Genomic DNA, 15,805 nt, shown 5'->3' with positions numbered 1-15,805 from the left:
TCCCGGTGCACATCTGTGTTTGCCTTCTGTCGTCTTATAGTCGCGGATGATGGTTTTGGACGGTCAGCACGTGGCGTGGTTCGCTGGTGGCCGTGATGGATGCGCGTGTGGGTCGGGAGCGGAGGTGTGAGTGGAGCGGAGATGGAGCAGTGAGCTACGCTCGACTCCATTATTAGCTTTTTTAGCCCGTGCCTTTATATCTTACACAACCTGGCCTTCGACACAACAGTAAAAATCTCTCTGTCCTTGTGTTTGGACCCCCCCCCCACCGCTGTCCCTGGCCGAACCAGAGGGCCTCCTGCTGTGAGGCCACTCTGCTGCAGAGCTACCGCAGCGCAGTTTCCTACTTCTGTAAATTGCGCAGCCAAGATTGCCACAACAGGAGGGTCAACACAGCTGGAGGGCGATGGCGGAACCAGTGAGCCAGGTCGGGTCGCACGTCTGCGGGCTGGAAAAAGCTGCGTAGCGGGTCCTAGTTTCTGTTCCGCCTGTTCTTCTGAATCGCTTTGAACCTGCCGAATGTGGCCTGTTTGAAATGTCCGAGTCAGAATTAGGCGACGACGTCCAAGAACAGTATTTATTTATGTCTTTTTCACGTTTTCAGCCCGAGCCGAAGGTGACGAGTTCAGTTCTTACATCCACAGGACATGTTTTTATTGGACCTAACGACAGCTCTGGCATCAAGAGTGAACTTCTGCTCTGAATCAACCTCCAGTGTGCACAGGAAACTGTAGAAAACCAGGAAGGACGCTGCCCTGGCTCTTCCTCCGCCGCCTCAAAAATACACCCGCTCCAGGGACCACACGCTCTTCCATGTTTTCTGCTCCACATTTAAGGCAAAACAAGAGCATCATCAAAGAGAACTAACAAGCAACGCTGATGCGCAAGCACGAGCGTGAAGCGAGCAGGCTGTGATTTCCTCAGGAGCAGCGTGGCGTTTCATTATAACGGAAGCGTTTGGTGGGAATAATCGATGGCGAGGAGGGAGGAAGTGAGGATTACACAGGGCAGCGATTCACGGAATTGTTTTGGAACTTCCACGTGATGCTATTAAAGCCTCGGTGACTCACGAGAAAAACTGATCGTCCACCCCTGGAGCCTTCCTGGCCCGCACCTGCCTCGTTTGTAAGAGGAGCGTGAATCACATTACCAAGAATCCGATGTTTCCCACATAGCACAATAACTCCACCAGGTTTTTGTCCGCAAAGCTTTTGAGGATTAAAACGCACGACGTCAGCAGGAGCCCGACCGGATCGTGAATAAACGGCCAGCCGGAGGGTCCAGTTTATAGATTAGGACATTTCACCCAGTCCGAGTGCACGGGCCGCTGATCTGTGGGTCGCTATAGTTGCCAGGTACTTTTAGAATTCCTGCCTCCACCACTGGGATAATAGCAGTTTTAGCCGGGATCATAAGTGCTGAAACAGAAACGGGGGAAGTACCCTGTAATGTAGCGTCTGCGTTCAATCTCCCCTCCGCCTCTTAAAGCGGCTGCCGAGCCGCACTCCTGCTAAGCACAGATGATGGACTTCCAGCTGGAAATGTTCTATTGGGCTTTGGGCCCATTTCCTATAATCTTTGCTAATTAAAAGCAGCCCGTTCTGCTTTATTCACATGCCCTGTGCGGCGGAATACCATAAATCCTCGTAAAAGAACAAATGTGTGAGAAAGAGGAGGCAGACGAAGGAGAAATGGGGAGGAAGAGCGATGGCCCCGGCTATTATTCCCAATTGTTGTTATTGTCGGAGGAGATTTGTTTTCGCGTCGATCCGCTTCGTAGGTTCCTGTTAATGGATGACGCGCGCCCACCGTCTTTTTCGGATGAATTGAGGTCTTGCTATTTAACATCGTGATTCGTTAACGGACGGAGGAGAATCTTTCTTTGGAATTCCTCACTTTGAAAGCACTGATGACGCGGAAACGCCGTCCAAACGCCGTCGCCACGGCGGGAGCGGTGCAGGTTCTCAGCCCTTGATGTATGGCTTTGGTATTTGCCAGTGACCAATGGGGACTGGGTGTTTATAATCTATGGGCCTGTGTTGATGTGAGGGATGAATTAGACCTTTTCTCACAGAGGAATCACGCGCTGTTCATCAATCTGCCCGACCTGGATCGCTGTTCTCACGCCCATTTACAACAGCGCCACGTGGGCATTTCAACCGGCAACTCATTAGTTTTCTGCCATTTATTATTAATGAAACGTCGCGATAACAGATTCGATGATGTGAGGTTATGGAAAACTAAAGACTTCCAGCTCCGAGAATATTGCCCGGATCGGGTTTCACGCAGGTTGGCGCTGCAGACGAGCAATCGATACCATGGCGATCTGGAGCGACCTCAGGGTCACGCTCCTCCGACGCTAACCAGAGATAAAGTCGGGAAGGCTCTACGGTCAGGGGTGGGGGGGTGCAGCCCTGCCCAATCCTGGGATTTGAAATTAGTAATAATTAAATAACGATTAAATGCGCTCCATTAAAGTTTAGCTTAGCATTACTGTACCTCTGCGCGGTTTCAGGTTCAACAGAAGCTGGATTTTATCAACAGCACAGTGTTATTTCTAATTCCAGTCATTCCTTTTATTCCCATTTCAATTGTGAATTTAATTTGATTTTTTTTTTTTAATAATTAAAGAATCACATAACACCCAACAGCATGTGAATTAAGTGAACGCGGTCCAAAAATGGGCCAGCTCCATATTTGTTCCTTTTATTGTCTTTAAAGGAAACTCCTAAATTTAGGCTGGCACTTTTCACGAGCGTGAGTCAACATGTGGACGGGGGTTATAGGAGCCCGTTTCCTTAAATAAAAGCCCGGTACAAGTCACTCCATCAGCGGCGAAAAAGATCAATAAATGCTGTTTGTTTATGTGCGTGGGTGGCTGAGGTCCATTTGTCTGCCTGAATAAAGAAATAGAAGAAAAAGGGCGAGAGCGGGGAGCCGGAGAACAGTAGTGAAGGAGCGAGTGTGATAAAAGTGGTAATAGTGCGAGGGGGCTTTCACGGAGCACTGACACGGCGTTTTCTCTAACAAGGCTCTGGCATCCCTGCAGCCGTCACCGGGATCCACGCTGGGCCCTTTTTCGCAGTAATCAGCCAGACTGTCTTGCTCTAATTGTTTCCAGATTTGTGTGGGAGGTCAGAGCCCCGGAGTGCTGATCCTTGCCAAGTTTATAAACAGAGCAGTGTTTCCAGATGGCCACTGGCTCCAGACTGGCTAGCAGGTTGATTGGGACCAGAATAATAACAGGTGGAGAACAGACAATGAATTCCTTGACACTTCTTACCCCCGCACACACTCGCAGACGCGCCGGCACTGTCTCCTGCGCACAGCGACGGGCTTTTCAGAGCCGGGGAGAGAGCCCCGACGCCGTCTCCACAGTCTGGGATCCGAGCGCCACGCGGGCAGGATGTCGAGCACATCTTGAGAGCTTTAGAGGCCGTTTTTTAAAGGGCTGAGACGGGAGGATATAATGTAACGATAGCCGAGGAAAAGCGGCTCGTGAAAGCGGAGCCGATTTTACAAAAGCTCTTTACATGACCGATGTTCTGAAATCCTACGGCGGCTTCTGTGCTTGGGGTTGATGGATTGCGAAACACCGGCTTGCGAAACAGGAAGCCGCTTGCTGTCTTGTGTTGTTTTTGGATGGCACTTCCATTTCTGAACCTATCCACGACGTCCGAGGCGCGTTATGATTGTTTCTTGGGGTTTTTTGTTTTTTTTCTTCCTATTTTTAGTCAGGCGTTGAAGCCAAATAAAACAAAATCTCCTGGAAACGCGAGGCCGATGAACGTGTCACGTATAATAAAGTGTGGATGAGACTTTCTCACCGGGCTCACATCATTAGCTCCGTTCTGTCTCTCCGCTCTTTGTTTACAGAATCCAGACCTTCCAAGGTCTCTGCAATAGCTTGGGAGATGTGTACTCAGGAAGGGAGGAGGGGCGTGTGTGAGTGTGTGTGTGTGTGTGGGGAGGTAGGGGGGGGCTGCCTTTCATCGGGTCTGCTCTGCTACACTTGTTTGGGCCAAGGTTGGCTCCAGTTTTTCAGTGAGCGTACTCCACTCCAGATGTGCGGCGGCTCCAGAGTGGCTGCCATGTACAGTAAATCGGCATCTGAGGGCTCGTCAATCTGTGGGGTAGAGCGGCGGTGTCGTCAGCCCCGGCCACTGGTATAAACGGAAATTTGTACTGCCGAGCTCCCGTGGGACCTCGGAGGAGGCGGTTTGGACGGGGAGGGGGGTAGAGGAGAAAAAAAAGTGTGTTGGGGGGTGAATAACAAGGGATGAAGAGTGGGAATACGTGCAGCAACCGTCTGAATCCGCCCGTCCGGAGGGATGAGGCGGAAATAGGTGACAGCTCGGACGCTGCGGCGTGGCTCCAACGCCGTTCTGGTGACCAGCAGATTGTAATGGTGACCAGTAAAGGCCCGAATGAAGACATGAATACAGAAGATGATTAAGAGCGAGTCCTTCCGGAGTCCTAATAAACAAAGAGCAGCTCCCAGAGAGGACACAGAGCAGACTCTGGAGCAGCGTCGGGGCAGACGGCGGTTCCCCCACACATTCCTGGCCTTACAGTTTCCCATGCTCGCAGCTCGGGCTCTGACTCAGCGCCATTAACACCGCGGCCACGTCGTCAGATTGATGACTTACAGAGCGACGCGTCCAGACTGGTGTCTTGGCTCCGTGTGCTCTCCTCCCATCAGATGTTGGGAGACGTCGGCCGTGTTCCTGCGACCTTCCGCGGCCACGAGAGCGGCCGAAATAACGAAGCAAGTAAGGTCGACTGATAGCAGGTTCAGCTGTCATCTCGTTAAAAGCCTTGCGACGGCGCGAGTTCGTAGCGGGAAACCGCGTCATTAGCGCCACCTCCGAGGAAAGGTCAAGGAAAAATCCCGTTTGACTCCATGCTAACGGAGAGCCGCGGCTAAATTAGAATTAAACATCTGCTCAGCTGCTGCACACGTCAAATCAAACACTAATTCGTGCACTTGGAAATGAGGCAGTTCTCCGCATCCTACCAGGAGGGGGCAGTCCAGATGAGCGGTCCAGTAAATGAGGTCCTGACCCCGGTGAGGTCTCATCTTCAGAGGATCCTGGCTGCTCCTCCTCCTGAAATCCCCCCCATATTTAGTGTAAATCATAATAACATGAGCTGTGCCATGCTGCGGGAAGGATGCCCGTGGGACGACCTTTTCACCTCCGCAGTCAGACCTACGGCCTGACCCCTGTCCCAAATGTCCCCTGGGATCCCCCGGTCCCCCCCTCCCCTCTGCCAGTAACGAGGCGAGGCGTCAGGGGCCTGATTATTTGCAGTGACCCGGGTCTGCCTGCCCGAGACGGCTGCCCTGGCCCAGTCGCGCTGGATCCCATTGACGCAGCAAGAGAGAGAGAGAGAGGGGGAAAAAAGTGGCGGGGGGGGGGGGAGAGGAAAACAGACCCTGGCTCCAGGCAGTCGGCCCTCCTCGGCAGGTTGATGAATGTCCAGGACTTCATGATCTTTGCCACCCAAAGCCAGTGGAGTCAGGCTACAATGACTTACAGTCTCCTGGTTAGAAAGCTGGTCTCCCCGCCGCCCTCCTCCTTCCCAGGCAGCCCACCAGCGCCACGGTTCCCCACAGAACCCGAGCTGGGCGGCCTCCCTCCCCTCCATAAACACTGGAGGTCTATCCATGCCGCCGCCTCCCTCACCCTTTCAACTTTCCAACCTGACTGCGCCAGTTCTTTACCAGCGGCAGCACACGTTCGCAGATCCGACCGCAAGCTGGCACGCGTCGGCCCGGCCCTGTTTCAGCGCGCCACGGGCCGCCTGCGACAGGTTGCCGCGGCGCTGCGTCCAACCTGACACCTGACTGCAGCTCTCTTTGTCTTTTAAGGACTCCAGCAAAGGGAGAAATCGCACGTTTAGGCGGGAATCGAGTCTCGCTCGAGTGTTTCCCTCATCATTTTTGCTCAAATAACGGAGAGCGGGCTGATAATAGTGGTTCCGCTGACAGATGAATGCAATCACAGCCTCCGCAGAGTTCTCAGGCTGGTGGGAACGTAGCAAAAAAGGCTCCCTGATAAGATGGAATCCGCAGAAAGAAAGCAACAAAAAAGCAGCAGGAGGTACGATAAAACTATCCCGAGCTGTGGACAAATATGCTGGACCATTAGCATTGCAATTACTGGTTATTATGGCCGAGCGCGCTCGTTACGTTGCCCTACAATTGAGACTGGCGGCGCTCCTGGTAATGACGCACAAGTCGCGGTGGGGTTTTTTGGCCGCGGAAGGGCTGGCGAGTTCTTCTGAAAACCTGCCGATTGCGCTCGGTGATTTCTCTTCTGCTACGAATAATACAACAGATTATTAATAAATTAGAATATCTAAGAATTAGCATCACAGCTAAACAAAAACCACCAATTCTAAATCTCAGCCTCTCTGTTTATGCTAGAAAATACTCCAAAATGCAAAACAGGCTGCTTTTAATGCAGCTTTCCAAAAATACCGACTGTCTTCCTACACCAGGGCCTATTTTGCATTATGCAAAGTCGACTTGTTCTCGCCTCTCTGACCCAAAACCCTCAGCGACAGCGGAGGATGTCGGATTGTCTGAGCCGAGGTGCCAGCGTGACACCGCAGAAATACCGAGAGATTTTTGAGCGGAGGATTAAAACTGGCACAAACTTTAAACCCAAAAGCTTCCAGCTTTAGCTGCAAAACGCCTTTACGTTGACTGGCCCCTCGAAAATGTGGCAGTTTTAGTTAAAGGTTGGTTAAAATCCGCACACACAGCTGCTATTAACCACCAACGACTCTTTAGGAGCTAAAACTGATTGTAGTTGAAGTCACGCTGTTCTGGAGGGATCAAAGGAGTCACTCATGAGGACAGAAGCTACTGATACCTACAAGAATGACGGAGTAATAATAGCAAAAACAATGTAAAAGTGGCTTCCTGAAGTTTGGCCAACATGTAAAAAACCAGCACGTTAATATTCTGCTTAGCCGCTAGCGATGATGTCACAGCGTGCAAATCATGATCCAGGACATTAAGAGCACTCCTGGTGTTCAAAAAGGCAGCTTTCAGAACGTGGAATTAAAAGGGTATTTTTCAGGATTTTCGGCTTCCTCCGGCCGTGTCAGCGGTTTGGGTGTTGCGGCGCATTAGACAGCGGGGGAACCAGTCAAAGGACTTGTTATCAGCTGACGCGGTCGGCGTCAAAGGCTTCTTTGAATGGCTTCTCAAAGGAAACCCTGTCCACGCGCGGCCCATCCGTCTGTTCCCTGTAAACCGCGTCTAACTTCCGGTTCGACCTCCCAACGGTGCAGAAGACATTCCTCGCAGGGCGCGTGAATGGCGGCCCTGTTGTGGGTCAGCGGCAGCGGCAGCAGCGCCTGGTTGGGGGCGGGGGGGTGGCTGCTGTGACCCGGCCTCGGAGCAGCTCTCCCAGGTGACTTGTGGACCGCCGGTCCTCCTGGGGGCGCGACACGAGGCTCCACAATGCTAATTCAATAAAATGCGTGTAATTGTGGCTTCTCTCTTTTCAGAGAACCTTTGTGAGATTCCCTGCCAGCCATTCCAAGGAATACTGCTAATTGGGGAGTAAATGTGGTGGTAAAAGGGTCTGGGACGAGGCAGTTAGTGCCGAGCTGTTTTAATGGACACTTACAGCTTATTAGCTCCTTGCTCACAAAGAATCGTTTGATCCGAAGGCCTTGTTTACGCTCTCTTTAAGAGTTCCATCAGGTTCGGTGAAAAACACACTGGCTCTTTGTTTGGCTGCGGCGAAGGTCGGCGGCAAAGGTGTCAGGAAGCAGGTATTCAGCAGCGGAATGGCTTGGAAAATTGAGTTTCTAATCTATTCTATCTGCATTACCGGATCAAGCGCCTCCACATGCTAACGAGTTCATTATCTCCTAACTGCCCGATGGAGGGATGAACGAGACCGTTAAAAACTTCCAGAGTTCCAAAAGTCAAAATCCGACACGACGGAGGCAAAGAGGAGCTTCTTCTTTAAAAATGGGATCTGGAAAACCAATGAAATCCGTCCCGTGGTCCTGCGGACGTCGCAGCTCATGTCGATGTGCGTTCGTCCAGAAAATCGGACGACCGTTTTCCAGGAGGACAAATACAAAAACGATGAAGTTAGCCCTGGAAAATGAAGACGTGCTCCGGTTCTCCCGTGGACCACAGTCCTTTCCCTTCGTTTAGGGAGGCGTCAAAGCTCCTCCAACTAACCAGCAAACCCAAGACAGGAAGTGAACCACAGACAGGAAGTGATGCAACAGCACTAAATCTGAGCAGAACCAGACCGGCCGATGGTCATTGAATTTTCATTCTTGGATGACTTTACTCAAACGTCCTCTTCTGCTGTCAGAAAGCTCATTAAAGACCTCAGGAAATGGTCTGGAATGAGCTGCTCTCGTCTCCATCGTTCACGTTTTACTTCACCGCGAGCATAAAAGAAACCGTTTTGGGAACGCGGTCCGTCACCCTGGCGATTCCAGAGCCGTCCGGGCCGAAACAAGGAATCTCCTGTCACGGTCTGGGAGCTCAGACGTGCTGGCCAAGCTCGCATAGACGATAGAATCCAGGCACCAATTTGTCACTTTAATTCACCACACTGGCGCTCGGTCCATCAAATGAGGTTCCGGTGATTTATAACGGCTCATATTCTCCAAAGGAATTGTTTCCAGAAGGACGCTCATCCATAAAACAACAGTCCCACATGTTTAAAAAAGCCTTTGAAGACAATATGTCTGATAACAGCGACCTGTGATGGCCTCAATTTCAAGTTGGTGACATCCAATCAGAGGCGTGTCTATATATTTATATATATTTGGGGGGACATCAATAAGACAGACGCGGCGCCGCATCACCGGGAGCACGGCGGAGGTTTCTGTCTCAATTAAGGCGGCGAAAACCATCCCGGAGAAGCGAATTGAAACCAAGCGTCCGCCCGTCAGGGACAAAGGAGCTCCTGAGGGGAAAAGGTGTGAGGGAGTTTGTTTCTGTCGTTCCTCCATCCGCTGGGATGCGTAATCAGATCTCCTCCTCTGGGTCCAACGGCGTCCTGTTCCCGGGGACCAGACGAGAGCAGCTAGCACGCGGGCGCTAAACAAGCGCTCCGGCCTCGTTATGGTTCGGGCCGACCCTGGTTGTTGACACAAAACTGCTTCTGTCACAGCGACTCCGTGTGACTTTTACTGACCTTTACATCCATAATAAGATGCTCGTCGGTCGGACTCCAAAGGTCACGGCGCCGCTTTTACACAAATCCGCTACAAATCCCCATTTTCCCAGGGCGGAGCGCGGAATATTGATTTTCGACTGCATTAATTCCCTTGTTTTCCTTAAGGAGGATTGAAATGTTTTTGAGACGGCCGATCCATCACGGCGTTTTCGTGCGGCTGTAATCGTGCCCTGGTTTCCACCGAGCGAGACGACCTTTCTTAGCGCTGCTGTCCGGAACATCCGGGCAAACCCTGCGTAGATTTGAGGGCGGACGCAGCTTTGAGCTCAGCGGACGTGGAAACGCACGAAGGGCGATGCAGAGCGACAGTTGGTGAGCAGCTGTAGCCAGACCAAAGAGGCCATTTTCTGACTCTTCTTTGATCCTGAGCTTTGATCTCGCTGGGAAACAGGACCAGAGTTGTGTGTTTGGAGCATCCGGTGACAGCGTGACGACAAAAAAAGTCCATCTGCTTATGAAGACAGCTGGCCGATATTAACTCAGAGTCTTAGAACATTTGTTTCTATGATTTAAAATAATGTTTTATAGGTTTGAGGACTTGTACTAAATTAGTAGTGAAATCATTACCAAAAGGTCCTCGCGGGTCCGGTTATGAAACCTGCTGATGACGACACACTCTCTGATGAATAACATCAACAACAGAACATTAATGAGGGTATTAAAGATGAGACCGGTTCTGTCCCGCCGATCTGCAGGGGTACAGACGAACTTTAATGTGATCTACTGGATAACGCTGGCAGTAAAGCAGTCCTGGGCGGGATCAAAAGTGCAGGTTCTCAGCACGCTATCAGCGCCGTTAACTCTGGCTGTAAACCAAACCTCCCGCAGGGGTCACAGGTCACAGTGTTTGGGCTTCAGAGTGACGCCACTGGCGGAGGATCTGGCCGTGAATCAGGAGCATCGGCGCACGGGAAGTGCAGATGGAGATCACCACGAGGGCAAACGCGCGTTATGAAAATAACCCTGGAATTTATAGTTTTCACTTTTACCTCCTTTGTCCGCGCTGTCCTGACCTTCACTGTCTTTTTCATAGTTGCGTTTGGCTAGGCTGTTAGCACTGTTAGCTAGGCTGTTTCTATATCATTAGAGTTGGAGCGATAACCACAGATAAACATCGTGCTCGTGGTCGCATTTGTGATGAAAGGTTTCTGTGAAAGACTGTTACGCACGCTGTAAAAATAATAGCAGGTTAGCATCTAAAGGCTACAAACACATTAAAAACATATCAGGCTTCACGCTAATCCAAACAAGTCACCTTAAATCTTACTTAGCGAGACACTGAGAGCACATTTGCTGCCTCTTCCTCTTCATTCAGCCCACATTTTGGCAGGTATGACGCCACAGCAGGGTGCCCGGGATAAAGAGAGGCAGACGGAGCCGAGGGGGCGGTTATTAAACACCGGGAGAGGCAGGCCTCACCTGAGACGTGCACCTGCTGGGTCTGTGTGTGAGGACAAACCCCCCACAACGTTACATCTGGATACACTTGGAACACACTGCCCAATTACTGGATTATTAAAGTCTTCTGGGAGCCCCAGAGACTCGGAGGTCGGAGCACGAAACGGCCCGACGCACGTGTGATGACACAGTCAGAGGAAATCCTCTTCGTTAAATACTGGAGACGTTTATTTTTATTTTTGGATGAGAAAACAGCCTTTTACAGCCCACAGAAGTGGCGATTTGCATAAATCCAGGATGAGTCCGGGATCTTCTGAGTTTTCCCAAAGCCTCGGGGAGGAAATCTACATTTTCCAAGTCGCGATGCTAAGTGCTTTTTTTTTTGGAAAACGACACGTTCTCATCAATATTACACCGCCTGTCTGCGCTGTCAAAGAATCCAGCACATACATAATCCAGCAGCCGTCTGTGACGCCTCTACGCCCCTTAACGTGTCGATCAGCCTAAAAATTGCCGATCATTAATATTGATCCCAAAACGCCGGAGTCGGGCCTGTAAACGCGAGAGGTGTCGTTTAAACGTCTCGGGTGTTTTCAGAGGAAACGTTTTTATTTTCCTTCGCTGAAATCTGTCTTTGTACCCGGTCCGACTCCTGCCGGCACCGGCTTCCCTTTGGTCTCCCTGCGTCGGCGATGAGAGCGGCCGCAGCGCGCGATAACGCGAACCAGATGTTCAACTTGTGTCCTCACAATGAATGGGCCTGTTGGGAAAGCGGGGCCGATCCCGGGGGACATTCCACTGGTGGCTGAGCTGATTGGTTCATATTGAAACAACATGGCCAAGATAAACTGGGATTTCACCAAAAGGGGGTCTCTGGGCTCTAAAATAAATCGTTAGGGCTAAAGGAGGAGCTTAGCTCATCCTCTAAGGAAAACAGTGAGTTCTGCAAGTGACTGACACATGATGACTGTGGCGCCAGGCAACCTCGGTCTAGGGCCCAGTTGTGGGCTGGACGGGGAAGTGGAGAGCATCGGGGGCCACGCTTCTTTTGTGCTGATGTCACCAAGCTGTGGGGTATTACTTTTTCCAAATTGTTGTATTTATTTTCCCCTCAAGACGTGACAGGGGGAAGTTTTTTTTTTGGCGGGGGAGGGGGATCTGGAGCTGAAGATCGCCGCTGGGATCGGCTCTGACAGTGGCGTTAGCGTAGCCGCGAGAAGCCGCATTAGCGCTAACAACCGTTGGAGCAACGGGAGCTTCTGGTCCGATCGGTTGGCAGAGGCGAGGCCCCGTTCGGGTAAGACGCAGAAATTTTTACCCGACGTCAAATCACGCGCATCTCCAGCCCATAATAATGTGCTAATGTCGGTCCGCACCAACCTGGAAAACAGAGGAGCTCATTTCACACGGTCCTAACACACCCCGAGGTCCGAGCGACGTTAAACGGGCGTGACATCAGAAAAAGAAGCTAGCAGCAAGAATTGAAAAAGGAAACCTTGAAAGTGCATCCAAACACGAGACAAAAGCCTCTTTTACGCTGTGTCAGCTCGCCTTTGGCCTGGCGCGGCCCCGGCTTCCTGCTAGCTTGCCTGTTTGTTGGTTGTTTGGCCCCTGACGTAACGGTTCAGCCTGGAAAGGGTCCAAAACAAACAAGCTTGCAGGGGACAAACAGTATCGCCAACCCTCGGAGTCCCTTAACGTAAAGCCCATAACGATGGACTGGACACGGCCATCGTGTGGGGGGGGGAGCTCGGAGATGTCGGGACTTACAAAGAAAGTTCTAAAAAGAGAAGCACGCTTCCACACAATGGCGGGAAAGCAGGAGCGCGGCAGCGTTTCCCCGTCGGTGGGCCTGTTTTGTAAGCACTTCCATCCTGTCGAGGCCCCCCCCCCCTCCCCCCGGCGGACCTCCACCTGCTCGCTCGCCACCAGTCTGCCGCAGCCTCTGGGCCAGCCTCTCCCCCTCATTTCACTGGCGCCAGCGCTCAATGGGCCCTGCACTTTGATTATTTGTGTTAACAGTTAATTTAGCGCCGCAGACACATGTGCCAAAGCCGGCCTCACTTCCTCATGCATCACCAACAAATGTGACTTTTATGAGTTCCCTTTCACACAGACCCCCCCCCCCCCCCCCGCCGACTCACTTTCCCTCCTCTCCTCACCTCCTCTTACCTCTCCCGTTTCTCCCCGCTCCTCTTTCCAAACCGCCTGCCTCTTAATCTCTTCCACATCTTGCCCGGGAGTTATTTCGGGCCGCTCCGTTCCCACTGTTTGCATTGTCGGGAATACGCCTCACGTCGATTCATTTATCGGTTAGACGCCACAAGAGAGGCGCTCTTTGAGGTCTCTGAGAAAATAATGCAGGAGCCGGGGGGGGGCGGCGGGTCCCCACCACGGGTCCTTTTGGATGGGAGCTTAGGAAAACAACAGCTCAGAAGGATGGCGCAAGCGACGAGGACTTAAAAGACATTACAACCCACAGAGCGTGCATACTTTATTACAGCCGATGATGAACGGCACCATCATCCAGGCTCCTCGAGCTGCCGCACGCCGCTGAGCGTTCCAGATCTCAGTGCGCGTTCTCATGAAAACCTCTACCCTCAATACCAGTGGAGCCAGTCTAGTGGCAAAGGGGGGGTGGGTGGGGGGTTTAGAGGACTTTGTCAGGGCCTAGTTAGCTCTGACATCGATACTCCCAGACTGGGAAAGAACAGTGCTGAGAGAGCACAAACTAGCCGCACGCCGATGAGCTCATACCGGGACTATGCGAGCAGAAGGCCACAGGAGCCATGGAAATATTTGGACATCTATTCGCTCCCCCGCTCGTCTGTAGCGCGATCCAGTGCATCATCTCCTGCGGTCGGGAGAGACACGTTTTCAAGTGGCCAGAGAGAAAGAACCTTAAAAGGTTTGTCTTTGGCAGCTCCCCCCCGTTGCTGAGTTTTTTTCCCAGTGCGGCGGACTCGTCTTCCCTGTTTCCCCGGGGGTCCGGCGCTGCTCGGGGACGGACCCGGGAGGGTCGCCACCGGCTCGGGGCCCACGAGAGAGAGGCAAGACAGAGAACTTTGATAAACGCTTCCACGAGTGTTTCCACAGGCTAAACTTAGGCTAGCATAGAGGTCTTCGCTAAAGAAAAGGAAGATAAAAGCCGCGGGCCCTTTCGCGGGGTTACAGATTTCAGAATAAAGCTCCCGGCCAAACTTTTTCGAGGGAAGTCAGCGAAAATCCCGGAGAGTCTTTCGCCATCGTTTAGGGAGGTGAGAAGATGCTAATGTGAATCCTCAGAGGAGGATGGGCGAGAAGTCAGAGACACCGGGCTGAGTGGGCTCCAGGATTCCCTCCTCTTCCTTCCCAGAATTGTCTCACATCCTGCAGGGCCCCGGCTCCCCTCCCCTCCCCCACCCAATGCCACAATGGCGTCGGCGGGCAGCGGGCACCGAGGGGTGACCGGGGGGACACCAGCGGTCGGCCTAACAGGATGTGACACACTTCTCTCAACTATTAATGAGCACAAAGGGAGCAGCTGATGGGACCCGACAGCCTAGCGAGCCACTTCAGGTCGTAACGGCTCGCCGAGAGGCATTTTCACACCCAGCCATCCCACTCAGAACGCAGATTAAAACAGGCCAATGACGGGAAAACGGTGATTAAAAGCACACGAGTCCGACTCCACTTGTTGCCACCATGTTTATTTTATAGCTGCAGCTGCAGGTTATTGGAAAAGAGGCTCCATGAATCCACTTGCGTGTGCAGAGCTGTGGTTAATAATGCTAATCAGATACTACCGCGCGGCCGACGCCACGCTGTCTACTCAAAACGCTCATGCTTCTGAACTCCTTCCCAGTTCTGTAATTCTTCTGGAGCTGTGGGGAGGGAAAAGTTCTCCGCCGTTCTTCCAAATATCATAAACCAGAGAAAAAAAACAACAGTTGTGATTTTTTTTTTTTTTTTAAAAGAAGGTTGGGAATCTGGCCCCGGTGTCGTCTTTCCCCGCAGACGTCCCCACACCAGCAGAAGGCATCTGCGTTAGCAATATTAATGACTTTATTAGCGGTGGCTCCGCTAAAGGAGGATTAGCCGGTGCTGCTGGAGCAGAGCTTGGCCGCCACACATGCAGGATTCCACTCGATTCGTCTTTAAACGCGGCCGACGGAGAGCCAAAAAAGTCTTTTTCATTTAAGAGCAATTAAGTGGATCCCAGCATCACTGGCTCCAGAGAGCCGCTGAAGCCCCCCCCCCCCCCCAAACCCCCCCCTTTTATTACCCATTTCCTCTCCCCTTGCGCCAGCAGGAGGAATGCTCGCCACATTTCCAACGGTAGACTCGCACAGGGACCACCGTGATTAAGTACAAACCAGTGTTTCCCTAAACATGTGAGACGTTACAGACCCCCCCCCGCACACACACACACACACACACACACACACCCCAAACATTGGAGAAGGGTTGTGGTCCAACGTTTATGTGAAGTAATTAAAAACATCCACCAGTAATTTAATAGTTCGCACCAAGCAGAGACGCAAAGTCTACGCAGATTTTTCACTCTGTATAAATAACCTGGTATGTCGGGAACACACACACACACACACACACACACCCGCACACACGGTTTTTTCCTCTTCCTGCTTTTTTTTGCAACATTTTGCAAGAAACCCTGTTCTGTGTCACTTTGACCCAAAAAGAGGCTGCACACATTCACACACATTACTCCCCCTCCACACACACGCACGCACACGCACACACACACACACCAGCACGGAGCTGTTGACAGCACATTTAAATGATTTCTTTAATTACTGGATCACTCTGTGTGAGTATAAAAGGACCCTACAGGCTCTCTGAAGTCAGCTGAAACACTAAACGTGTGTCGAGGTCGACAACACCTCTGAGATGACATCATGGGACAGCCAGGCCTCGCTGGTGAGCCTGGTGTCAACACTTTGCGGCGGTCGGGATCCGCCTGACCCCTTTAGGACATCGACTCGTCTCAGCTAAGATCACTTTTGTGCTTCTCTCCAAGGGCGCTATCGACAGGCAATATAGGGAACGGCCCGGTAGGGGGCGCCAGAGAGCAGCGCTCACGACTGCAATGACATGAGGCCACTTCAGAGGCCAGAAATGTTAAACATTTGCTTCCTACATGTGATACAAAGCGCTCAAACGCTTCTATATGATGT

Source organism: Takifugu rubripes, chromosome 22 (assembly GCF_901000725.2).
Source record: "Takifugu rubripes chromosome 22, fTakRub1.2, whole genome shotgun sequence".
Lineage (NCBI taxonomy): Eukaryota > Metazoa > Chordata > Actinopteri > Tetraodontiformes > Tetraodontidae > Takifugu > Takifugu rubripes.
The sequence above is the reverse complement of the archived record's forward strand: the minus strand, read 5'-3'. Positions refer to the sequence as shown.